The sequence below is a fragment of the Lethenteron reissneri genome, chromosome 29 (assembly GCF_015708825.2).
Source record: "Lethenteron reissneri isolate LAM-NWPU_2019-01 chromosome 29, ASM1570882v1, whole genome shotgun sequence".
Classification (NCBI taxonomy): Eukaryota; Metazoa; Chordata; class Hyperoartia; order Petromyzontiformes; family Petromyzontidae; genus Lethenteron; species Lethenteron reissneri.
In genome coordinates, this window is record NC_083807.1 from 4,419,378 (window position 1) to 4,447,067 (window position 27,690).

Genomic DNA, 27,690 nt, shown 5'->3' on the forward strand with positions numbered 1-27,690 from the left:
ATAATAGTCACACGCTAGTGTTACTTTACAGCCTGATATCAACCAACTGCTGCATCCAGGCATTGCCACTGTGTATCAGCCACGGAGGGTATTTGACCGCACGTCACCGCACTGGGCAGTGCAGCTTCTTTTTCGATTTAAAGCTTTCGTGACTGCAGGGATTCATCTTCTTGGTTCTTTTGGTAAAGTCACGTAGAAGGGAAATAATAAAATAATAAAAATAAACATAATGAAATAATATAATTCTCACTAATTCTCAATAAATTATTTTATGTTTAATATTTATTATTTTATTATTTCCCTTCTACGTGACTTTACCGAAAGAACCAAGAAGATACCTCAGCTAATTGCCCGATTTCCAGAGTTAACGTGTAATGAGTGACACTTGATATGTAGCATATGTTGCCAATCAATTTACAAAAATGTGTGCTTTTGTTCAGATAGTCACATCGGTTTGGGAAAGCATGACGTCATCATCATTGTCAGAAATGATCGATCCACTGCTGGATGAAGGTCTCTCAAAGTTATCATCATCATCATCATCCCTCACGGTTAAGTGAAGCAACGGTGATCAATTTTGTTGTACACTTCCTTCGAATGTCACTCTGAGTAACTTTGGTGACAGGATATATTTTATCTCCTTGCCAGTCGATGCTTCTTATATGAATTTAGTTTTTTGTTGTTGTAAATGCAACCACAATATAGTCGTTACATTCTTGTAAATGGCTTGTAATCGTTTCACAATATTTTATTTATTTCGGACCTTGTTTTTTGAAATCCTAGGTGAAGGCCGTGGCAGCTTGTGTATAATTTGACATTGCAATTACTTGGAAAAATAGGCACGCCATCAACGCATATCAGCATCAGCAACGGGCAGGAGCAGCTTTGCAAATTCTCTCACGAAAGAGATGACCTCTCTCCCCTTTAGCAAGAGATAGCAGGGGAGGATGTTTTTATTATTATTATAGGATGCAAACACTCATCAACTAAAAAAGGCATTGAGAAAGTGACAAGACAGAGTAATGCTCACATAAATATGCTGCCACGTCTGACGATTTTAAACTTCGAGTGTACTTTACGCAGCTCCGCCCCAGCCCTGTACACATTTATCCCTTTCCCAAAATGCCTACATTACAGCAAAACACCAAAACGATTAAAACGATTTAATGCTTTCGTGACTGCAGGGATTCATCTTCTTGGTTCTTTCGGTAAAGTCACGTAGAATGGAAATAATAAAATAATAAAAATAAAACATAAAACGTCGTGAGAATTATTTCATTATGTTTTATTTTTATCATTTTATTATTTCCATTCTACGTGACTTTACCGAAAGAACCAAGAAGACGATTAAATCGGGTAAAAGTGCCTTTGCCATGCAAATTAATGCCCACGGAAGAGAAGACCGCTGAAAAGATCACCCTTGCGCAGAGAGTTGCTTTCAAACGCTCGGCGGTGACTCCTCCGCCCTACCGCAAACCGTTATATTCCTGCGAGCCCAAGAAAGTACAGGGCTCGATGAAGGGAGCTTTACAATGAAGGTGCTTTCATGCAAAGCCAAAAGCCGTCACCCCTCTCCGCTTAGTCAGCTCCTCCCCGACTAACGAGAGATCGGGGAATGTGCTGGGCTGCAATTTATTAATTTTACTTCTCATTATAGCTGGCTGTCAGTGTGCTTTTATAGACTTTGTCACATCATCAGCATACTAATGTCCCCTCGTGTATGCCCCAGCAGCTCAATTCAGTGGCACCCATTGTATGGTGAACGTGTGTCGCACGTATTTAACGAGCAGAATGTATCTTTGCGCCAAGGAAGACTGGCATAACTTCATGACAGATGCGTAATGTACAATTGCTAAGTCTTAGAAGGTATTCGAAAAAAAAGGCGTCTTATTTTTACAGGAGCCTCTTTGTTCCAAGGTTCTCATTTATATATCACGGTGTCAAATGCACAAAAGCTGAATATTACGCGATAAATAAATGCTGTTACAATAAAGTGACAGTGAGGTCTGGATACTTTAGAAAAACCATTACAAAATAAATTATACTAAATTGCAGACTGAGGCTAAGTGCTCTTCAGTTTTCATGGGAAAGAAGTTAATTATACTTTTGACTAGCAAGAAAATATAATTTCGAAACACTTGGATATTTCCCTCTGTAGTTTACTTTGGCAATCGTTTATGGGAATTTTAGACAAAAAATGACCGCCTGCGAAATAATATATAAATTACATGCAATGATATGCTTTTAAATAAATGTACATGATTTCACATATTTTAAATAGCTGTTTTAACTTTGAACATTGTCCAGATGTAGATTAAATCAATAATTTATGGTGAATTCAATGTCTATCAGCTTACAAACGGACTGCGAAAGTCATTTTAAACATTTTACTTTTCTTGTAACACTTTATATGTTCATTTATATTTTTTCCACATATAATTCCTGGTGGACTATCAGTGTCATGTCATGAGATAAAAAAAATAGCAATGCGTGCATGCGAGAACAGCTGCGCAAGAGATGTTATCTGAACTTTATTCCGAAAAACAACATTAAAGTAGCCGTTTTTTCTTCACACAATAAGGGATGGACTTTCGCACACGCTCTACTACGAGATTGGAGGTTGTTGCACGGCACTCAAACCGATTTTTTTGATCCTTAGAGTTAGAATTGAGCCCTAATTAAATGTAACAAAAAAATAATGGGGTGGAACGGTGCTACAGTGGTTGGTGCCCTGTCGTATGGAACCCAGTAGCCCGCGTTTTAAAATTTCCAAGCGTGGTGAGCAAGTGTTAAGTGATATCAGAACTGGTCTTGCCCTCCCTTCAATTGCACCCACCCACACCCACGTGTCAGTGACGTGCGGTGAGGTCAATGGCTGGGGAGGCACTGGCTAGTGTCAGAGCCAGAGTCACACGCTGAGGGGGGCGTGGCTTCACGGAGGGGGTGTGTCCTCACAGAGGGGGCGTGGCTTCGCTGAGGGGGCGTGTCTTCACTGAGGGGCGTGTCCTTACTGAGGGGGCGTGTCCTCACTGAGGGGGGCGTGGCTTCACTGAGGGGGTGTGTCCTCACTGAGGGGCGTGTCCTTACTGAGGGGGCGTGTCCTCACTGAGGGGGGCGTGGCTTCACGGAGGGGGTGTGTCCTCACTGAGGGGGCGTGTCTTCGCTGAGGGGGCGTGTCTTCACTGAGAGGCGTGTCCTTACTGAGGGGGCGTGTCCTCACTGAGGGGGGCGTGGCTTCACTGAGGGGGTGTGTCCTCACTGAGGGGGCGTGTCCTTACTGAGGGGGCGTGTCCTCACTGAGGGGGCGTGTCCTCACTGGGGGGCGTGTCCTCACTGGGGGGCGTGTCCTCACTGAGGGGGCGTGTCTTCACTGAGGGGCGTGTCCTCACTGAGGGGGCGTGTCCTCACTGGGGGGGCGTGACCTCACTGAGGGGGCGTGTCCTCACTGGGGGGCGTGTCCTCACTGGGGGGGCGTGTCTTCACTGAGGGGCGTGTCCTCACTGAGGGGGCGTGTCTTCACTGAGGGGCGTGTCCTCACTGAGGGGGCGTGTCCTCACTGAGGGGGCGTGTCTTTACTGAGGGGGCGTGGCTTCACTGAGGGGGTGTGTCCTCACTGGGGGGCGTGTCCTCACTGGGGGGGCGTGTCCTCACTTATGGGGCGTGCCCTCACTGAGGGGGCGTGTCTTCATTGAGGGGGCGTGTCCTCACTGAGGGGGCGTGTCCTCACTGGGGGGCGTGTCCTCACTGGGGGGCGTGTCCTCACTGGGGGGCGTGTCCTCACTGGGGGGGCGTGTCTTCACTGAGGGGCGTGTCCTCACTGAGGGGGCGTGTCTTCACTGAGGGGCGTGTCCTCACTGAGGGGGCGTGTCCTCACTGAGGGGGCGTGTCTTCACTGAGGGGGCGTGGCTTCACTGAGGGGGTGTGTCCTCACTGGGGGGCGTGTCCTCACTGGGGGGGCGTGTCCTCACTTATGGGGCGTGCCCTCACTGAGGGGGCGTGTCTTCATTGAGGGGGCGTGTCCTCACTGAGGGGGGCGTGTTAGACACGTCCCCCTCAGTGAGGCAGATGTGATAGCTGCCTCCCCTGGTGCTTTTTCATTGCAGTTTCATGACGAGACCAGCGAGCCTAAATATCTTTATACACATACGTGAAATAAGTTACCTGGAGTATGGAAGGCGAGGACATGAAATGAAGGGGTCTACAAACATTACATTGTTGACATACTGAGATAGTAACAGGCACGCGCTTATTGCTCGCGCTCCATCCAGTTTCTGAGGGGTTGCGCAATCAGAGGGGAGGCTGAGCTCGTCGCTGCCTCACCTCTCGTCTCTTCCTGTATTTGCAGCGGAGATCCGCAAATTTGGCGATTTTGACTATAACATTTATTGGAATCGTACAGAAATGACATTTATAACAGAGATCAGTGGACAAATCTTAATATTTGTTTTATTTGATTATTCTTTTTTTTTTTACATTTCGTAACAGCTATTTCACTGGAGTATGACAGATGAGGCTCTGCCTCCCCTGACCGCACGTCCCTGCACGAGCATGATGAGGGCCTTCCATCTATCGATAGCTTGGGAAATGGCTGGAATTTATTTTATCTGAAGTGAAAAACCTAATTGTGCGCGTTATTTTTTGTCCAGTTATTGGTGACCGAAGCTGACACCTGTTAGTTACAAACCGCACCTCTCCATAACAAAGGCTCAGTCAATTGTCATGCAGTCTATTCTTAGTCTTAAGCCTCACCTTACCATATTAATAAAAAAGTGTGCCGTTCCTGGCCCTTCCCCCCTCAACCATTATATATACGGGATAGTATTTCTTGTGATCTCTCATTTACTTGATACAGCTGTCGTGGCTGTGACGGTTCCACCTGAAGACGGGGGTTTGTGTTGCTTCCGAAACGTCGTGAATTTTTTAATTTGTTTCATTTTACTTTTATTAATTTAAATGTTTTACCTAAGTGACTTTACGAGAAAAAACCTAAGAGTATGAAGCTGCGACCCTCAACTTACTGCGGCTCAAGGTGCCCGGTTTAAATCGCGGGCATCTGCCTCGATTCCCAGTGCTGGCTCAGTCACCCGGCCACGTCAAACGCGACGCACTCAACGCGTCGTATTATTGCTGAATATTTAGATTTTAAGCAACACGGTCTAGTTTATACTCGTCTAATAGTACGGACATGTGCAATCCAGTGAGGGTTAGAATGAAGAAAATCACAAAGTGAATGCAACATTATTCTGGCAGATAGTCAAGAATAATAACAGAGTGGCAACCAAGGGGTGGAGCGTGTCCAACGGTGTCCACCGATGAACGGCTCGTGTGCAGGTGCAAGATCGATTATTATTATAATCACAGGGATCTATCAGAGATGGCAGCAGATTGAGGAAACCTTCATCCAGCACTGGATTGACCTTGACGGATCACGAAGATTGCGAAGATGAACATCATCATCGTATTCTCTGGATAAGATGCTCCAACTTCTTCTTGGTTCTTTCGGTAAAGTCACGTAGAATGGAAATAATAAAATAATAAAGTTAAAACATTATAAAATAATTCTCACGACGTTTCGGCCACAACGCAAACAGCCGTCCTCAGGTGAAGAACAGGTCTGTCAGAAAGACAGCGTCTGAATGAACACCACCAGGCTTGGCAGCGCTGCTTGCGTTGTGGCCGAAACGTCGTGAGAATTATTTTATTATGTTTTATTTTTATTATTTTATTATTTCCATTCTACGTGACTTTACCGAAAGAACCAAGAAGATGAATCCATGCAGTCACGAAAGCTTTAAATCTAAAAATGCTCCAGCTTACTTTGTTTTTGTTATGGTGTTTTTTAATCCGGAGGTACGGTACTATGGATGTAGTATGATTACTTTCATACTTCATAATGTGGGGAGAGTTGTCTTCTGGAAGATTATTCTCAGTGGCTGGTGGTGTTCCTTTGCCCCCTGCCTGAATAATGTAATCCGGAAAAATATGTTGCGTCTGTGCATGAAGAGTACTGGATAAGCCATTTGCCGTCTTGTCGTGAAACCCTTTTCGCATGCTCGTGACAGTCGCGAGGTTATACGGGTTCAGGAAAGGTGACACATGAATAACTGTAACACGTCATACCTCGCACATGCTTCTGCCAAAGCACTCAGTAGCACCCTTACGCACAATGTCAGCACATGAGGCAGTGGTAGGTCAATTGCAGATAATAAATCAGACTGCCACTAACTTTGCTGTACACATAACCTTCAATATCTACACATGATTTGCGTTCAGGTTTGCTGCTTGCAATGCCTAAAATGACGTGTGAATTTTAATTGTGCATAATGTACACTAAAGAAATTGGCATTTCAGCAATCATCATGTGGGCTACATTTAAGATAATATCATTTTATTGCACCTATGCCAATCTGCTGTTGCATGGAGGCCTTCCCTGCATTGTGATGTTTATGGGCATCGTTGGCCATATCTAACCATGCTGGTCACCAACCCACAGTTCTCAGTGTGGTGCATTATGGCCAAAGGTTGACAATCCGTGAAAAAAAAACATGCAATTGGTCATTCGCTTGCGTTTCATAGGTTTATGCATTCAACACTGTGGGTACATTAATATCGAATAAGTGCTGACCTGAAGTAAAATGTTTGTTTAAACGAAGCTGATAAAAGTGTGAATGTATGTATCATGCATAGAATACATTTGTCTTCTGTGGAAAGTTTAAAATACCAGAAGGTCACATGTCTGGGGATTGATTAACATCCGCTGTTGTTTTGGAGGAATTTTCAACGTGTAAAAAATAAATTGCGTACTATAAATATTTTATTTATTCTATAAAAATTATACTGTAAACCACATCTTACAGATTACACGACCCTCTGAAAAGTAACATACGCCCCATTTTTTTCTTTGTGAATAAAGTAAAAAAAAATTGAACAATGCGCTTTCTGTATTAAAAAAAAAAACACTGCAAACTTTAGCTTGGGAAAAAAAGTGCATCTTAAAATCTGGAGAATACAGTACTCATATAAAAACAAATACTGGACGGTATTATAAGCCCTTTGTCAATTGTTTGAGCATATTTCGCCACGCAAGTGTGTGAGGCTTGGTGAAGTTGGGGCGAGGGCTCGCTATGATGGTTCGAATATCATTCTCCACTGGTGTTAGCCATGGCTGGGATTCGAACCCGGGTATCATAGCACAGTGAGCCAAATCACAGAACCGGCACTCCCCAATTATGGAAACAAAATTTATCATGTTAATACAGTTTTCCAGGATGTTTTGTTAACTTACCAAATGACCTTTTGTCCAGACTTTAATATCCACCCCCCCCCCCCACTACTTCCCCTGGATAATCTTACGTTATAAGAATGCCTGTGGTTAATATGCATTGAAGTGACGGCTAAGCTGCTTAGAAAGCCTCCTGATACCAAATTGTTTCTTTAAAAAAATAATATAAACCGAGGATTTCCGCTCGTGTGAAGCCGGTGGGATGCTCGTGCGATGATGTACGAACCCACGGCTGGCCATCTGTCACTCACATGCTTGTTGTGCAAGCGGTCGCATTGAGGATGCCAGCTCATTTAAAAATGGCTGGTAATATTTAATTAGCTCTGCCTTTCATAGACATCCATTTGTATCGTTATTTAGTGAAGACAAGACGCGCAAGCTCCCGTTTTCGCCGTTAGAGCATGTGGTAGTTTAAAAAAAACTGGCATTTAATTAGTTTATGGATAATAATTAAAAAAATCTGCACCTGTTCTAATTTTATTCTGCAAAAAGGATGACAACTCCTCAGCCCATTTCCCCACACAGTGGTGTAATATAAGCATTAGGAACTGCAGAGGCTGGCTCCAGTCATTGAAGAAGGAATAAAGAGTTGAACAAAAGTCCAAGAAGCATTTGTTTATCGTCTTGGTTCTTTCAGTAAAGTCACGTAGAAGGAAAAAAATAAAATAAAAAAATAAAACATAATAAAATAATTCTCACGACGTTTCGGCCACAACGCAAGCAGCCGTCTTCAGGTGGAGAACAGGTCTGTCAAGTAGACAGTCTTCAGAGTCTTCAGACTCTGTCTACTTTAGAGTCTTCAGACTCTGTCTACTTGACAGACCTGTTCTCCACCTGAAGACGGCTGCTTGCGTTGTGGCCGAAACGTCGTGAGAATTATTTTATTATGTTTTTTTTATTTCCTTCTACGTGACTTTACCGAAAGAACCAAGACGATGAATCCCTGCAGTCACGAAAGCTTTAAATCGAAATTTAAGCATTTGTTTATTTATTTTAACTATAGCCCCCCTTTCCATTATTTAAAACAAAGCTTAATTTTCATTGTATTCGTTTCACATGCGTTTAATAATACAGTAGGTTAGCTCTCCGACGCGTTTTCGAAAAGTACCGCATTATTTTCGGGACAATGTCCAACGTTTCGCCCCACATCTTGCAAGCTTCTTCAAGAACGTAATTCAGCCTCCAGCACAACTGCATAATCCTACGCAGTAGCAATACAGTAGTGCAATCGGTATAGCATTATCGTCTCAATTTTTGAAAAATATATATTTTTTATGGTAATGGAATACAAAACCAAATGATGTAGAGATTAGGCAATTGATACATCGTTGTGGATAAACACAAATACTACAATATTCAGGTTATCCCCTCCATAGTTTTAGTGGCCTTCGCTTACTCTATGGTGACATAAAGGTCTCTTTAAACTGCCATTTCCGTGCCATTGCTGACACATTTGTCACATATTTGCATTTACCGAGGGGTTTTCATTCGATTGATCCCTTAACCTTGAGCCCTGAATCTGCCTTCTTCCTATGTTACACACAGTCATTGTTCAAGCTTATATCAGTGGTGGTTCGTGGCTCCATTTTGAGGTTGTAATAACGTCCTCCTTGAATATTATTGTTTTCCAGTCTCAGGTGATAATCCATGCCAAGTTGAGCAATTTTTTTGAATTGGAACACAACGGCAGTGGTGCGGTGATAAGGAGGAGGAGAGTGCACCAGGGTTGGGTTCCCACCAGACACGCTCCCACTGGGGGAACTGCATGGGCTGGCTCCATACCGTTTGCTGCAGACAGGGCTGATGATGAAGCCACTGCAGTTTTCTCAGTGGGTATCTGTGCGAGTCAATGGATATCTGTTGCGGGCCATTGGGTATCCAGCACTAATGACGAATCCGTTTCCGACACATTGCAGTTTCTTTACGAGTCCACTTTGCACGTATCATCCCACGATTGGAAACCCCAACGCAAAATTGTGCCTCCTTAACAAGGTACCGATCCTCATGTTTCAAGTTTCATTTATTAGGTAGCCCTGTGTGCCATTCGGCTCTTGTCACATGTATAGGACTACGCATTTTTGTTTTGCAATGCAATGCATAGCTTATGAGGCTTCCAAGACTCTGTGGACGAACACAAGTTGAAATCAGCAACCGATCTGGGAATAATATTCAGTCTACGGTACTTTGAAACCGACTCTAGTATTGGCCCTGAATTTATAAAACTCTCCACACGAGAGGCAGTCAGTTCATTGAAACATGGCCAACTTAGTAAGAGACTTGGACTGTTGTGGATAATTTGAGAAAGCCTCCATAGAGCATTGCATTTCCATGAAATATGCTTCACATTTAGATCCATTGGCAACTGGAATCCCTACAGCGCCAAGATAATTTAGTCAGCATGTTTATTTATTTTCGTCATTATTTTTAATTTCGGTCGATGACCACCAGTGAAGTTTTTTTTTTGTCAAGTCTAAGTCGTGAACATTTGTGATCATTCTAGATTTGAAGTTTTCGTGACTGCAAGGGTCCATACTCTTTGGTTTTTTCGGTAAAGTCACGTAGGTAAAAAGGAAAATAAAAATAAATTAAATCACGACGTTTTGGAGGCAACACAAGCTTCCGTCTTCAGATGGCACCGTCACAGCAAAATTACTCTATCACTTGATACAGTAATTTTGCTGTGACAGAAGCTTGTGTTGCCTCCCAAACGTCGTGATTTAATTTATTTTCATTTTCTTTTTTACCTACGTGACTTTGTCGAAAAAAACCAAGGAGTATCTGTGATCATGTTCAATGACGACTGGACGTTTTTGAAAAAGAGCTTCATAGCTCATCGGATTACTCCAGTATAATTACATATTCTGATTCTGCATTTCCTTAGTCGAGTCAACTAAAGCAGTCAATGTTTAGTAAAATATTCTTAGTTATTCAATGTTGGTGTGAGGGGTGTGAGCATCTCACCCTCTCGCAATTAATTCAGGTGAGCCAATCCTTCATTCATCGCGAGGTATACGTTTTGGAGATGGTCGTGAACAACACATTATAGCAGAAAATCATATTGGTCTACAGAAAAAATTTTTGATGAATTACCTTAAATAAAAAATATATACGTATTCTATCGAATGCATGAAAATTTTCACAATAATACAGCAAAATAAAAAAGCGTTATAATAAACATGAAGTAAATTAAAATAATATCATGGGATCTCCTTTTCCAGTGCCAAAATACGATAATATTTTTCCCCTTTTTTTCTGGCAACAAAACAGGTGTTAAGATGTTAAAACACCGAACTGAAACCTTTTACAAGGAATCATGTCTGCATTAACCACAATGCTTGTGGTCAGAAGGCAAAAAAAGTATAAAATTATAGTTTATAAATGAACTTACCTCAAATTATGATGATGCTGGGCATTATCACTTTATCTATCAACACTTTTTCCCTCATCACTGTCTCTCCAATCATTTTATCTCTCATCAATTTCTTGCACCACCACTCTCATCGCTTTGTCTCTTATCGTCGCTGTCTCTCATCACTTTCTTTCTCTCTCTCTCTCTTTCCCGATGCAGTCATGTAGAGTTCAAGATGCGATTCGCTGACGGCCAAAATTCGCGGATAACAAGTTCGTGAATAACGAGGGAATACTGCAATCGACCCACACGAAAAGCATGTGGGTTAGAAGGTGCAAGGGATGCAAGTGGGAGGAAAAAGATCAAGAGCAAGGCAAAAGGAGAGGGTGGTGGGGGGCGATGTGGTGTGATCGGACACGGTGTCCTGCGGAGCGGAAAGAGAGATGGTGCAAGACAGGGCAGCGTGGAGTAGGTCGGTAAGGACAGCGGATATCCCACATGAGTGTGGGGACAAACGCGTGGAAAAAGAAGAAGACTGTAATCGACATAAACATATTTTTGACCGTCTTCCGTTTACTAAAGTTTCTAATAACATTGATAAAGTACCCCAGTCTACATCTTCATGCAAAAATAAAGTTCATTTCGTCTCGTCACAATCATGCTTTTTGGTTCTTGCTAGTTAATCGTTTTCTTGGTTCTTTCGATAAAGTCACGTCGAAGGAAAATAATAAAAATAATCAAAATAAAACATAATAAAATTATTCTCACGACGTTTCGGCCACAACGCAAGCAGCCGTCTTCAGGTGGAGAACAGGTCTGTCGAGAAGGCAGAGTCTGAATGGACAGACCTGTTCTCCACCTGAAGACGGCTGCTTGCGTTGTGGCCGAAACGTCGTGAAAATTATTAAATGTTTTTTTTTTATTATTTTATTATTTCCCTTCTACGTGACTTTACCAAAAGAACCAAGAAGATGAATCCCTGCAGTCACGAAAGCTTTAAATCGAAATTTAGTTCATCGTTGTCATTGTCACGCTGCATCATTTTCATCCTCTCGTAAGTCATCGTTGACCAAAGCAAAACTGAACACTTCATCGGACAAGATATTGCCGCCGTGCATTTCCTTAGTGGAATTTAACGCACGCCGCTGCGATAAGGTCACGAGCAAGCGGCCAGGGGAAGAGTTGGAATCCGATCGTGCTTCCGGAGAACTGCTCAATGCAAAACCTAAGGCTGTGGGTAACGTAGAAGCCACTGTGCAGCTTGCAAACAGTTCCAGAGGATGGGTTCAAGAGCGCGATATTCGTTGGCCGATATAGATTCCGTCGAGTGCGTGCGTGCGTGAGTTGTCGTGAGTTGTTGTGAGTCATTGTGAGTCATCTTCTTGGTTCATTCGGTAAAGTCACGTAGAAGGGAAATAATAAAATAATAAAAATAAAACATAATAAAATAATTCTCACGACGTTTCGGCCACAACGCAAGCAGCCGTCCTTTTGCATGGCTCCTGTGAAAGCAAGCTTCAAAAATGCCGATGCCGACACAATTACCCCGAGAAAGTTCCCGACACTTGGAACAGAAACGTCGGAACACCGAGCCGTGCTGAGCAAACGCGCCGGTAGCATCATCGTTTCACCGGTATTGCATCGGGGTGGTTCAACAATGAATTCCATTTCTTTTCGTTTCTCCCCAATATAGAATCGCACACACACACCTTAATAGCCACACTATCTTGAATAGACACATGGTGGGATAAAACTATTTTAAACATTTTTTTTTACTTTACCATGTAAGGCACACTGAGTTACGTAGCTATTTTTCAGAAGCGACCTGGCCATAACAAACGATAGCTAAACGAAGTGGCTTATCACGTGGAAATGTAGAGCTGCCGAATACTCTAAATGCACGTTTCTAAATGTAGAGGGAAAACCCAGAGAGAAAAATCCACGCGACCACGGGGATAACAAGCAAACTTAAAATATACAACAGCAGGCGTCAGGGTCGGGTTCAAGCCCACGACCTCCTGTGTACCAGGCGACGGAGTTAACATCTCCTAACCACCATGTTGATGATGAGAGAGAGAGGCACACAAACTCAAAATATACAGCCGGCATTGAAACCACGACCTCCTGTATACCAGGCAAGGGAGTTAACATCTCCTAGCCACCGTGATGATGATGATGATGAGAGAGAGCCAAGCAAACTCAAAATATACAGCAGCAGGCGTCAGGGTCGGGTTAGAGCCCACGACCTCCTGTATACCAGGCGAGGTAGTTAACATCTCCTAGCCACCGTGATGATGATGAGAGAGACATGCAAACTCAAAATATACAGCAGCAGGCGTCAGGGTCGGGTTCGAGCCCACGACCTCCTGTATACCAGGCGAGGTAGTTAACATCTCCTAGCCACCGTGATGATGTTGAGAGAGACACGCAAACTCAAAATATACAGCAGCAGGCGTCAGGGTCGGGTTCGACCCCACGACCTCCTGTATACCAGGCGAGGGAGTTAACATCTCCTAGCCACCGTGGCGCCCTCTCTTCACAACGAACCGAGCGTGGTGCCGCGGCAGTGCCCACTTAAATATCAGTGATTAAATCAATGGCAGACGCTTAATTTTCCTAACAGCGGGGGACTTATTGCTGTTTACACCAGGCTGTCCACATGCCAAACAATGTGGCCATTTGAGTGGGAAGAATGGGGGGGTGGGTGGGGCAGTCGTGTCCGAGCATCCCCCACAGTCAGGCTCCTTGCCACAGAGCCATCAGGTGATGTCTGCTGCAAATTACTGAACAGCCCTCGTTTTAGAATATGTGCTTCTTTTCCCCCAGGGCTCGTTCTTCGTCGCGATTGTTTGGCGTAAGCAAACACCACAGGGTGGCTGCAGCCACGTAGCAAAACAAAAATGCATATTTAGCCGCTACAGGTGTAATGATGTTTCGGAGAGTGAGTATCGTGCGGGTTTGACGTTGAGAAGAAGCGCTCGATTTTTCGTGCCAAAGTTGCACATCCACAGGGCACGATTAGCGTCGCAGCAGGAATCCATCAACCAGATGAGAGATATGAAGCCTGGTCTTCATCGCACGGGACCAAAACTAGCCACGTGGTTTTTTTTCTTACAAAGATGGTGATGATGATAAACAAGGTTTTTTTTGTTCCCCCAGTTATGCAAACCAGCTGCTACAGCTAGTGTCTCAAAGCTGCTCTTCTGTCTGCGCTTACACAAGCACCAATGGAAAGTTTCGGGGCGGTGGGGATGGGGAGGATAGGGGGAGGAATGTAATTCCTGTTGCTGTGAACCATGACAATCGAAAGGCAAATTTTAGTTTCCAAACATTGTGCAATCCATTGATAAACCGGCTTCAACACAAACACCTTGCACTGTAGCCCAGCCTGCTGGTTCATTTCAAGTGAAAATATATTTGTGTTTATTGCGGGACGTTAATAACACAATTATAATAGCGATATAAATAAAATGAATAAATGCGTTCCTTTGCAAATATTCTGCCCCATGTGTTTGCATGCATGGTAGACGTCATCTGTTATTGTACGTCTATTACTTAGGATAATTATATGTTAACTGTGCCAAGGATAACCCTATTAGCATTTAAATTAATTAGCTTTTGCAAATATTACAGTGTTCATAAATTGCTAAAAGACGGCAATAATTGAGTAATAACTTTTTGCATTAACATATTACAGTTGTTAAGGAGTGAATGATGATTTGAAGTTAAATAATTTATTTTAAACAAAGCCAATTACCCCATACCTTAAGAGGTCACACATTGAAATTGCATACAGCAATTTGTTTTTGTGTACATGTCATCAAATTTCATTACATTTCATTATTAATTCCTCAGGAATGCACGACTATTAATTAACGATTGATGCAATTAAGCCAAAACAATTAGGAAACACGAACATCAAAAACGTGTCATTAATAATTACTGCACTTGCAACACAACATGCATCCACGCAGCAAACATTCGGCTGTGCAGTGTGAGGAGCGGTGGCGCAATGGTTAGAGCACCGCGCTACGAGCACCCCCACTCGAGTTCCATGCCTGGTTCCTGGTCACGGCCAACATCAGTGGCTTACGATAATTGAACCTAGCTTTGCCCCCCCCCCCCTCATCAGCAACCCACACTGACCATGATCAAAATGACCGACACAATAAAGATATATCATTGTCCAACAGTAGATTGACATGGGGGCTATACATAAATTAACGTCAGTCAGACGTATCCGTCCATATATACTGTATAAACCTTCATGCCAGCAGCAGCAGCAGCAGCAAGAAAACTGGCTTTCCTTCGTACCGTCTGGACCCGTCTTGCGCCCGTTTTGCCGTCAGTGGAGATGGAGCCGCCGTCACGTGGCCTGGACGGGGTAAAACCCAGCCGTGAACAACGCAGTCGAATTCCCTGTAAACTCTCCCCCCCCACCTATCCCCCCCACCTATCCCCTCTCCCCAAATACCCCCCCACCTATCCCCTCTCCCCAAATACCCCCTCACCTATCTCCCCCACCTATCCCCTCTCCCCAAATACCCCCCAACCTATCCCCCCCACCTATCCCCCCTCCCCAAATACCCCCCAACCTATCCCCCCACCTATCCCCCCCACCTATCCCCCCCCCACCTATCTCCCCTCCCCAACTACCCCCCCCCCCCCACCTATCCCCCCCACTTATCACCACTCCTCAACTACCTCCCCACCTTTCCCCCCCACCTATCCCCCCATACATCCATCCCCCCCACCCATCCCCCCCACCTATCCCCCCCCAACCTATCCCCCCCCCAACCTATTCCCCCCCACCTATCCCCCCCCACCTATCCCCCCCCACCTACCCCCCCCCCCACCTATCCCCCCCCACCAACCCAGGTCGTTGGCAAGGTGGGCGTCGAATCGATTCACGCCAACGGTGCTCTTTCAACAGGCTCGTCGCGGGGCCCATGTTTGACATTGTTGTTGCCGCTTGCGTCGGGCTCCGGAAGACGTCATCATCGATCATGTCCTCGTCGCCTCGCTGTGCAAAGTTCATCGATTAACGGCAACGCCACACGGATCCACGCTGTCTGCGCCGGCGATCTGGGACAGGCTCCCCTGGCTGCCCGCACGGCTCCAGAACCGTCAACGTCGTCGGCCGATTGACTAACGTTGTGCCGCTAATTGGGGGAGGGGGGCTTTTGAAATGAACAAAAAATTAACCCGTAAAAACAAAGTTTTTCACTATAAATTCTTTATATGCGTGGCATCGGTTTTATTTTATTATTCATTTCTGTTTTTCTTGAGTAAGAGTTTCATTTTTATCACATTGGTATTTTAAATTAAATATAAGGAAAGTCGTATATAAGGATTATAGGTTTTCGGTTTTTGTATGATTGTTTATATTGTACATTTTTGTTGTTTTCTTGAATAATTTTCTGTGTTTAGGAAACATATATGATTGTGTTAGTGAAATTTTTTTTTTCCTAAAAAGTGGAAGATGTTTGAAAAAAAATTTTCACGAAAATAAATTATCAGGCAAAACGAGTCTGTGTGCAAAATGTCAGCTCGATTGGATCACGGGAAGTGGGTTAAAAAACGACAGAAAGATTTGCACGGTCGTAAGCGCGCAAGCAAGCAAGCAAGTGAACTTAATATAAAGGATTTAAAAATAATTGCCAGTAAGCTGTGTGGCACGACGCCGCTATGTATCCAGTCAGGTGTGGACTTGTAAGTTGTTGTTGTCGTTGTTGCTTCGTTTGATTTTGTGGTACTGCTGCTGTGCACTTTTCGTGGCGGTAGCAACCGCAAGGGAATCGGTGGGATTAAAAATCTGAAGGAATATTTTTTTGCATTATATCTAACATGACAGTTTGAATTATAAATGAAACGTAAAAATAACGTATTTGATGCACTTTGAACCGTTGCACAGTTTTACACCGAATTCATCTTCGTGTTGTTTGTTCTTTGAAAAATAATCAGGTACACTTTAATTGGGTCTAAAATTGAATTATTGTGAGCTCGTATACTTGAATTAGCGAGACAATGCGTGAAGATGTTAACTTTCTTTTAATCGCGGCTACTAAATGTGTCAGATGCCGAGAGAACAATGGGACTATGTAATATTGATTGAGTACATATTGAGGCTATAACGATTATCTCGATAAGATTTTAAAAAACACAATAAAAAACACCTATGGTAAAGCACATAAGTTAAAAGAAAGAAAAAACATTATTCAAAACATCAGCCGGAGCTCCCACAAAGTCTAACTGGCAGGTAGAGTGAATCCTTTAATCATTGCCAGTTGGTTAGAGTCACGAACAATCCAGCACAATGTTCTGATCCCGTGTTTTCCAGTTAGTGGCATTAACTGTGGTTGTCGAGTCCGGAAATTGGCAGTGCCGCTGTTAGTGTACTGCGCTATGCACCCAGCTACCTAAGTTAAATTCCCGGTGATGGGAATGTGAACAAGTACTGGAGACCCTCTTTCACCAACTTGCAGTGGACAACATGGTGAAGTATGGTTAAAAAATGCCCATGACCAACACGACGTGGAGAGACCTTTATTCAGCAGTGGAATGAACTAATTAATTTAATTTAGAGAATTACTGTCAGTGAACATCGTAAAAACGTTGCTTCCAAAGTTATCAATAAACTGCACAATAAATAACATGTACATTTTGGGAAGTGAGCCCAATTGAATTAATTATCTTCTTGTTTCTTTCGGTAAAGTCACGTAGAAGGGAAGTAATAAAATAATAAAAATAAAACATAATAAAACAATTCTCAGTCACGAAAGCTTTAAATCGAAATTGAATTAATTATATTGATGTACTGTTCAATTCATGAAAAATACTACGAGTTGAAACATTAATCGAAAACCGAATATATGAAATCATGCTCAGTGGCCATATCAAGCCCTTTATCAATTAACTGCCTTTCCACGGGGCTTGTTTGGCCATACTGCACCACGCTGGCCAGCACCAGTCCATGAATGTGAGAGGGGGCAGGCAGCACTCCTCCGGACATCACTCGCGACAATGATATTACCTTTTGGCTGGCAATCAAACTTGGGTCGCTATGTTAAGTTGCTTGACATTATATCATGTAGGTGAAGGTGTTTACCCTTTATATATCTGTCTTTGCAAACAGGTGAAACATGGACGTTGATTTCTGGAAAGTAAAAAAAAATATTTTTTAAATCCCTCCGCATGAGCAATAAATTTGTCTTTGCACGATTGTGAACCAACATCAAATTGACCAAGAAAGCCCACAAATGTCGTCTTACTTCATGCCAGTAAGACTCATTTTAAATTGTCTCAGTCGAGGGATCTTTCACTGTCACTTAGAGACGCATATTTCAAGACTGTGTCATGGCAAGCGAATTTAATAACCCTTCAGGTGTGAAGCGAGGCTTTACCAAGCTTCTTTATTTCTCAAGCTGTCAGAAAAAGCAGCCACCCGAGAAAGAAAAAAATACAAAGTAGTCACAACAACAACAACAACCTCCATTCGCCACTAAGTGGCAGTGAAGTCACCACGACGCTTGTGCCAGGCTATGTGCTGAGGCCACGTGAAGTGTCGAACGCCCGCTGGCAAGTCACGGGGCAGACCCAGATGCCACAGGTCGACTGACTGAGACGACTGGTTGATGCACCACCTGTGCCCCCTACTGTGCCAACTTGCTGTGCTTTAACCACCCGGCGCTCTGCTCGTTGTTGTGAGCGACGCTCCTCCGCCCTCCGTTGTTGTTGGAGGGCGACTGCCTCCAACTGCCCAGTAGCGTCCTTCACGAGCCTCCTCCACAGAGGCCGATCTTGACACCGCTCGCACCAGTCATTGGCAAGTCCACTCAGCTCCACATCCTCTTGTACCACATCACTCCATCTCTTCTCCAGCCCGTGCCATGCCCGTTTCTCCCCCTCGATCCGGCCGAACAAAAGCTGTTTATGCATGCGGTGGCTGGGCATGCGGGCTACATGGCCCAGCCAACGCAACCTTGCTTGCCGGAGGAGCTCACCAATGGGACTTTGTCCAGATCTTTCAAGGATTTGTGAGCTCCTCACACAATCCAGCCTGGTTAAACCCAGGATGGATCATAAGCAGGCCAGCGTAAATGTTTCTAACCGGCGAAGATGTTCCATTAGGGGGGTCCACGTTTCGCAAGCGTAGAGAAGGGAGGGAATGACCGTGGCCGAGAAGACATGAAGCTTCGTGCGGAGAAACAGACCAGGTAGCTTCCACACAGCGTTACGCAACTGATGAAAAGATAATGCCGCTCGACTGATTCGGAGTGAGACCTCTGCTGTTAAACTGGAGCCGGTCATGAGCACACTGCCCAGGTATGGAAAACTCTCCACTCCACAACTGCCCTATCACCAATTGGGAGTTGTGGGGGGTGGAGTGTCCGATGGCACAAATACCCAGGCAGGTGCTTAGTTTTGGTGGGGCTAATGGTAAGGCCACAACTCTCAGTGGCAAACTCAATGTTCAGCAGCAGCGCCTCCAACTCCTCCTCTGAGTGAGCAGCAATTACCAGATCATTGGCATACATAACATGGTTGAGCAATAGGGAGCCATCCCTTGACCGCACCCGGGCATCGATCATCCTCCCATTGTATCTGTACTAGATGTAAATTCCCCCGGTACAGCTATTGAAGGCTTCACGAACTACGTGGTCAAAATAGATGTAAAAAAATGTGGCCACATAGTTTTACCCAGGCCCGCTCACCATCATGAAGGTCCTTAATGACCGTGAGCAGAGGGTCAGGGACTCCGAAAGCACAAAAAACTACCCAGAGCCCAGGTCTACTGATGTTATTATAGGCCTTGGCCAGGCCAATAAAGCAGAGATGTAGGTCTTGTTGGAATTCCCTACACCTCTGCTGTAGCAGACGGACAGAAAATATGGCATCTGAGCAGGACCGCCCTTTCCTGAAACTGCATTGGGGCTCTGAAAGCCTCTCCTCAGGGTGCCTAGCAAGGCGATGTTGAATAATCATTGCCAGGACCTTTCCCGGTACACTGAGGAGTGAGATGCCCCTGTAGTTGTTACAGTCTGTGCGGTCCCCCTTCTTAAAGAGGGGAACCACCAGGGCATCCTATCAGTCCTGCGGAACCTGTCCAGTGGTCCAGACTGTTGTTATGATGTCATGTAGGGCAGACTGGGCACAAACGCCACCCTCCCTCAGCATTTCACTTGGGAGATCATCTCTGCCCAGTGCCTTTCCTGGTCTCAGACTCTGGATCACCTTCAGTACTTCCTCAACAGATGGAACCTCAGCCAGCCACTCACAGGGGGTGACTACTTCTTCCAATATTTGAGGCACCACAGCCTCAGCAGGGTCATCCCCACTTTGTCCCACGTTGTTATCCAGGCTGAGGGATGTCCCCTCCCCCAGGACCTCACAGAAATGCTCAGCAAATCTGCAAACCTGTTCCTGGGGGTCGGAGATTAGATCACCATTCTTTCCCCTAATGATGGTAATAGGTGTGGTGCTGCAGGTTACTTTTTTGACAGAATTAAAGAGCGATTTGTGATCGCGGGCCATTGAGGCAGACTCCATCTCCTAAGCAACCCGCGACCACCACCCATACTTGCAGCGCCTCACGGCTTTCCGACCCTCCAAGCGAAGTCTGCAGTAAGCCTCCATATTCTCCGACGTGGGATTATGTAGCCGATTAGAGTGTGCCTGTCGCTTTTTCTCAGCCAGCTTGAACACCTCCTCTGTCAGCTAGGGTCTCTGGGGAGGTCTGGACCGTGTACCCAAAGCAGCCCTTGCAGCTGCATGAGCCACAGTACTAAACCTCGCCCATTTCCCCTCAACATCAGGAGGAGTGTGGGACGATGCCAACCCCAGCCATAAGCGATGATAAAATTCTCATTTGCAACTTTCATCAGCTAGCTGAGACCATGCCACTAAAGGTTTGAATGGGGTCCTGGATGTACACCCACCACTAGAGTGGATGAATGGTAGGTGCATCTTACAGATGACAAGTCGATGGTCAGTGTGCAGATCAGCTCCACGGTAGGTCCTCGTGTCATGGACATGGGTCCTCATCCGCTGTTCCATCATTACGTAGTCCAGCAGATGTTGTTGTTTTGACCCGACATGCATCTATGATGTTGTGTGGATGCGCCGATGCTGGAACAGCGTGTTGGTAATTACAAGCCCATGGGCTGGACAAAAATCTAGCAGCCTCCTGCCGTTGTTATTGAGCTGATCTGGCCCATGCCCTACAATCACACCAGACCAGGTGCCAGCATCATGACCAACTCGGGCATTAAAGTCACCCAACAAGATTACTCTATCCCGAGGGGTCACTTTAGCTAGCACCTGTGACATGAGGTCAAAGAAGGCATCTGACTCATCGGCCTTGCCTGCATCCCTCCATGGATGATTGTCTTCAGTGGGGCGATAGTTACCATGACCACCACTCCTCACCTCTGGTTGATGGGAAGTCGAGCCCAAAGTAGCCTGGAGCTTACAGCTTCCCACACCTCACCGCCACACTCCCACGCCTCCTTCATTATTTTGTTCAGAAGAAAAGCCACTCCCTGTTGTTTGGCAGTCTCCTGCCCTGAGAAGAGGACTATCCCCCCGCATGGTAACAGGAGACAGAGCCGGTCCACCAGACCTCGTGAATACCACAGAGATCCAGGCGGTACCGGTCCAGCTCCCGACAGAGGAGTGGCAGCCTCTCCTCCACAGTGAGCGTTCGAACATTCCACGTGGCCACATGTAGTGGTTTCTTGTTGTTTCTGGAAGAGCCCAGAGGGTAAGGATTCAGTCTCCTGGCCGCCAAATGGGGTTTGGCCAGGAGACGTCATAGACGCCTGTCCCCCCGGGGCCTCCGGCACAAGCTTATTAATTAAAAATTTCCATCGTGGTTTAGCGGTAATTAATTGAAGGTGGAGGGGTTACCAGCCCCTCTCACCCATCCAGAGCCCCCTTTTGGCGACTGTGGTGGTCACAAACGCCATGAGGGGAAAGGCTAATCGGAATTAGCCCTCCCCCCACAGCACTGCCCATGATAGCTTTGCCCATCCGGCACCACGAGAAGGTAGGGGTTTGTTTTGCCGGACACCACCACCACATCTACAGACACTGCATGCCAAAATCATTTAATGTACACCTATAAAATGTGCGTGGGGGTCTAAACAAAGTTACAGAAAGCTATATGATGCTACGTAATAATAATCATAAAATTATAACGAAAAGCCCTTTGTCATTTCATTTCTCCACACCGTTTCGGTCATGGGGATTGTTTTTGATCACGCCCCACCAGAATGGCTGGCGAAGTAGGCACCAAACGAAATCGTGAACTTAAAGAATAGCGATTTTTACATTCACATATTCCACTTGCAGTCCTGAAAAAAATCTATATATATATCTGGGCGCCGTGTTGTGCATTAGTCCACTAAGGCAAAACACATGGGCTCTTACAAGCCTGCCAACTTACCTTGCCCACGTTTGCAGAGAACACTTAGCTTCCTGCCGCTAGAGAAGACATCAAGGCAGCGCTGACATCAGGATATAAAAATAAGTGATGGCTCTGCAGTCGTGAGCATAGGTTTTTGTTGTTGCTGCTGCTGCTGCTCTAAACCAAGATCGAATGTCAGCTATACTAACGCCACTAAATGGCTGCACACAACATTCTTTAGTCATAGCTTCTGATAAACAGTGCCCCTACTAATATGTAATTATTATATTTCAGTGCAGTTGGTATTTGTGCCGTGTTTATAGTGCAAAGCCATTCAAAGTGTAGGCATCACAGATGGGTATAGTTTGCCAGTAGAGAGCGATGTTTCTATACGGATTTACTTAATTAAGTAATGTATCAAATTGATGATAAATATAAGAGTTGGCAGATTTGGACTGTAACGCGAGTATACAAGGCCTACTCTTGTCAGTTTCTTAAATCAAACACCATACCCTGATGTTGGATTTTTGTTTCTTGTACTGTCTATATGGAGCAAAATTTTACATATAATGTGTTGAAAAAGTAACGTGTACCTATTGTACGAGAAAATTACATAGAGGAGAATAAAATGCATGTACAAATAAGATATGGTGCTGAAATCAGAAAAATAAGCTCCTTTTATTAATTTTATTATTATGTTAGTCTTATTTTTCTCATGCTTCTTAAATCATTCATTTTGGAATTGTATAATTTTAAGCATCCCAATCATCAACAAATAATTACCTTCAATAAGTAAAGGGGGGGATGCACAATGCAGACGCAGAGACGTGGTCTCAAGTGTTTCCAATACCATTAAATTTATTCAGTGCAATAGGCACACAATATCTCTTGGTGCATCACAATTATTGGCATTTGCTGACATTTCTCAGCCTTAACAAGCACTGCGGTACCATCTGTTAAATAGTGTATGACTTCAGAGAACTTACATTTTATAATGTCAGTTATTACATATCATCTGCATTGCTTATGCAGAAATTCCTTTCCCCATGAAAACCACAGCAAACACACGATCAGGAAAATAAAAATAAAACACTAACGCCGAAACATCATGTACAGAAACAAATATAAACCGTGAATGGAAATAATAAAAATAATACATAATAAAATAATTCTCACGACGTTTCGGCCACAACGCAAGCAGCCGTCCTCAGGTGAAGATCAGGTCTGTCGAAAGAACCAAGAAGATGAATCCCTGCAGTCACGAAAGCTTTAAATCGAAAAATAAACGTTAAGTTCATCTTCTTGGTTCTTTCGGTAAAGTCACGTGGAAGGGAAGTAATAAAATAATAAAAATAAAACAAAATAAAATAAAATAATTCTCACGACGTTTCGGCTACAACGCAAGGTGAAGACGGCTGCTTACGTTGTAGCCGAAACGTCGTGAGAATTATTTTATTTTATTATGTTTTATTTTTATTATTTTATTACTTCCCTTCTACGTGACTTTACCGAAAGAACCAAGAAGATGAATCCCTGCAGTCACGAAAGCTTTCAATCGAAAAATAAACCGTGAAGTTCTTTATTTTAATCGATTTGTCATGAAAAGGACATATGCTCACACTCCACCAAGCCACGCACTCTTTTCTGTTTGAAAGGTACAAAGTGTGACATGTTAATCATAGCGCCGTAGCGACATCGTGCATGATTTGTGGGTTTGGTAAAATTATATCTGTGGGAAGCTTCCTTAAGCTCCATTATCCCATAAGTCCCATTGTCCAAGCAGTTTCTCCAAGATCAATATAGAGATTGCTGAAGGTTTGGCTTCAGTACTGCTCCCCAGATGCCAACACCTCCTCCTCAAAGCATCGTCTGACCCCGGCAATGACCTCACTTAAGATCTGTTATTTCACTCGGCATGCAACTTGGGATGTGCTACAAAACCTGTCTCCCAAACATAAGTTGCGTGCCATAAAAATATTGAGGTTGTATTTGTTGGGGTCAAATCATTTGCTTTCAGTAAGGAATTGTTAATATTTCATTTTGTTTACAGCTCCATGATACTTGCTTGTGGACATCTTAAATAATATAATTTGTATCTTGTTATATATTCTTATATGCAGTACAATAAAACAGCTTCTTGCTCTCTGCAGGTGTTGGGTAGATTATAATTTCATGATTACATCGCAACAATCGAGAGACATGGCAACCGCTTATGGAGGCCCTTCATACAGCAGAGGATTTATCGCGGCTGCTGATGGTGAATACCTTAAATATCTAGTCGTGTTAATGTGCTTTGTTGTCCATTGCTTGATGACTATTCTTATACTGCGGCCTGTTTTTAAACATACTTTTCAAAACACATTACAGTGCTTTATTTTGGTTGGTGATCACTGTGTCTTTAAATTCGCCTGGTTGGGCACTTGAACGGTGTCCCGGAGAGTACAAGCACAATTGATGGAGATGTTACGTTTTCAAAAACGTTATTGAACATAAATGTTGATTGTTAAATATGTTAATGTTGGTTTTAATGATAGGATAGAAACAATTAGTATGCGCTGTCCAGTTGTCTGGATGAAAAATGGGCCGAGTTTTGCCCATTCCTGGCCAAGATGGCTCATAGATTGAATAAACTAAATGAAAACACGCATTCGTACGTGTAATAAAGTCCATTGAAAAATCGCATGCCATTGTGGGAAAAAAAACCCATCAAAACACTGGGCAAATAAGGCAGGAAAAACTTGGCTACAGATGCTTTTATGTTGCTTGTAAAAGAGGGCACATTAAGCTCAAGATACATCCCCCCAAGGAATGATGATGCACATCAATGGAATGATGACAGAAATCCTCTTTGACATGCGACATTCATTTTAATGGGGCCAAGGTCATATCTAGGTAGACAGCCACAGAGCACAGCAGGCTGTTTTTTTTTTGGAATGAGCGAAGTGATTTGTAGTAGATTAAAACAAATCCTTCGTCCAGAATCTGGAAAATGAAAATAATTTTAAGACCATTATTGGAGATATGCGGTATTTCGCTCATCACATTTGACGTGCGGAATTTTCAAATAAAAATAATTGCACCTGTAATACATTGAGCAGAGGAATGTCCTAGTGATTTCGAATACATCAGTGTTCCATCATCATTATCAGGCTATATATGAACAATATATGAAATGTATTATACATACAGGCCTCAAAATTGTGTACACCCGGAATATTGCACGGAAGGTTGGAACTCCAAAATAATTATTTTCATAGAAATTATTCAAACTTACCTTGGAAGTTCCCTGATAGTGACTATGAAACAACCAAATTAATCAATGGTCACACTTGTATTTAAAAAAAAGTTTTGCAGGCTGGTTGGCTGGCATGTGGGCAGTCAAGTGCGTGGTCCCACAGTGTTGAGCCGGTTAGTGCGTGTGACGTCACGCTTCCCCCTTGACCCACCCACCCTCAACCCTGACCATGTATCCCACGCAAATGTGCGGGCAGTGAGAATTGATTATACAAATGAAGTTGGGGAAATAATCTGGGTGGTGTTGAGCGTAGACATCCAGTTATTGGTTAGTTATTATTAACGCGATAAATAAACTATCCAAAATACAGGATCCATAATAATAATCAGGTTTAAAATACAGTTATCTTAAAACTAAAATTAAGTTCATAGAGGTTTTTAGTGTTAGATTGAGTAAATATAAATGTGTCGTTAAACCCGTCACAAAATTTGGTGGGTTTACTCTCCAACACACCGGTGTGCTGAACTAGTAACGAATTTAAATATTTTGTTTACGTGAAAAACCTTACTAATTGGTTGTGTCAGGTGGTGGAGGATTTAACGACACATTTATATCTACGCGATCTGACCCACAAAACCTCTATTATGGATACTATTGGTTGCGAAAGCCTACGTATCAAACTAAAATAAAGTCATTTTTCCGAAGCTGATTCAGAGATGGTCCACACGTTATACATGTGGGCTAGACAAGAAATTAAAAGCATGTGGACACATGCTGTGATGTAATATAATACTTGGCAGGGATACTCAGTGTGAAATAAATCTGCAAGTACTGCAATCTCACAAGACACACACGTGCATGTGCTCTATAAATAACTGAATAATGCCCTTCATTTGAAAACTATTCGCAGTCTCAAGACACTTTTCAAAGAGGGCCCTGCATTGTACGTTTAACCAACTAAATTAAAATAATGCAGACAATCAACACATTACAATATACATATCTCCGTACGTGCCATCAGTCATACAGCCTTCTCGGAGTAAATATTTTCTGCAGTATCGGTTTAAAACAAGCAAACTGAACAAGTTTCTACATTCAGTGACTCATCAGCAGTCACGATTGCACAAAGCAATGATGGTAAACTGCCAGATGTTTATCGGCAACGGCCATCCTCTCTTGTAAGATATCCATCCTAGTTTGATGCAAAACTATATAATACATGATACAATATACTCATTAGCATCGTTGCGGAGAATACAAGAACAAATAAACTCCTTAAAAAAGTTTTTTTTTAAACAACGGTTTATTAAGGGGCCGTCCATGAATGACGTCACGCGATTTTGGAGGATTTTTGACCCCCCCCCCCTCGTCACACGGCGTCACCAAACGTCAAATATGACGTCACAAAGCTCTGCCCCCCAACCCCCCAAAAAAATAAAACATGCTTCAAATCGCTTTAAACTATTGTCATTGTAGTGCGTATCTAATGTGGCGCTGCACTCTTGATGTTGTTGGAGAAAACATTCATTAAAAAGTCTATTTAATTCAGTAGAACGTGTTGTCTATATTTAAAGTTGCGCATTTTGATGTGACGTCACATTTCTCAAACCCCACCCCCCTCGTCACACATCGTCACAAATGTCTGACCGCCCCTAGGTGCGTGACGTCATTTATGAACGGCCCCGAACAACTTCGTTTAACTCACGGTCTTTGAGAAGTCCGTCAATGGCGCCTGAGACATGCGGCGCCTGCTTTTTGTGCGAGCCGATTCCACAGTTTAGGGACGCGGCGTTTTTGACCTACACAAATATATATAGAAATAATAAGGCGTCCATACAAAATGTTTATTGCCTTAAAGTAGCGAAATAGTTGATTAATTGATGCCGATTTTGATACAGGCACGCATTGTCACCGGATCTGAGTACGTGTGCAACATGTGGAATTGATTGGACAACGGGAAGTGGACGAGATTTTGATTACAAGATTTGACCACGACACAGGAATCAAGTTAAGTAAAACCGTTGAATGAAACCGTTCAAAAATAAATTAAGCACATAAAAGCATATAGTGGTGTTGTTTGTGGAGGAGCATTGGTTTAACACAAGTTAACTTTGGAACTGTGTTGATTCAAGAGTGTTGGGCATGTGATGGGAAATGGGAGTGCCCAGACCAAACCCTATGTATCTCTGTGATATCTGTCTGCCTATATGTCTGTATATATGTCTCTGGTTCTGTGTTTTATCTCTCTCTCAAATTTAGCATTCTCAGGAAGAACGTAATCAACCAGGTAGGGTGTTGACTGTTTTGTTATCCGACTCTCTGTTGTGTTACATTGCATTTCTAAGTATACTAGATTTGTGTTTCTATTTCATTTATACCTGATGATGATTGCTTGTGTTGCAATGGAAACGTCGTAT